We start from the raw sequence: 976 nt of genomic DNA on the forward strand, positions 1-976 counted from the left end.
TCCATCCATGTTGTTGCATGTATCAGTAGTTAATTCATTTTTATTGCTGATAGTACTCCATTGTATGATTGAATCACATTTTTTTGTGCATTGGCGGGCATTACTGATTTTTTTACTATTAAAAATAAAGGAACTATGGACATTCTTGTACAGAGATTCTTGGACATACTCCTCATTTCTCCTGAGTAAATACCTAGGAAAATAAATGCTAGCCATATAGTACTAGTTTGTTTAAGTTTATTAGATAATACAAAACTGATTTTTAGAGTAGTTGCTTTACATCCCTATAGACAATAGGTGAGAGTACAGATTGTTTTGCATCCTTGAGAACATATAGTTATTAATAGTTTTAATTTTAGTCATTCTAATAGATGTGTAGTGGTTTATCACTATGGTTTTATTAGCATTTTTCCCTGAAGACTATTGGCCATTCATATATATTTTTTGTTATGTTTCAGAAGATTCCTCTAAAGATTGTGGAAGAAGCCAAATAAAGGTGACTTCTCTTTCTCTAAGTGCTGGATCTAAAGCAGAATGTTCAGAACCCAACTGCACCTCCCAGTCTGGCCCACCCCACCCCACCCCACATTTATCCCTTGGATTCCCCACACCTTCATCTCTCTTTTATATTCTATGTACTTCATTCTGTCTTCAGCTCATACTCGTCCAGAAAATCTGTTACTGTGAAGGTCATTAACATGCTTAGTATTATCATTTCTCCATCTGTCTTTACCTCTCTGGAGCTTCCTTGCACTCAATAAACTCCTTTTTTATTTTGTTCAATTTCTATGGATTTACTTCATAAATTATATTATGAAGTAGTCTAACTGAAAGAAGAGTAGAGACTTATAAGAAATGCTTGTGGGCCGGGCACGGTGGCTCAAGCCTGTAATCCCAGCACTTTGGGAGGCCGAGGCGGGTGGATCACAAGGTCAAGAGATCGAGACCATCCTGGTCAACATGGTGAAACCCCATC

The sequence above is a fragment of the Cebus imitator genome, unplaced genomic scaffold, assembly GCF_001604975.1.
Source record: "Cebus imitator isolate Cc_AM_T3 unplaced genomic scaffold, Cebus_imitator-1.0 Scaffold440, whole genome shotgun sequence".
Taxonomy (NCBI): domain Eukaryota; kingdom Metazoa; phylum Chordata; class Mammalia; order Primates; family Cebidae; genus Cebus; species Cebus imitator.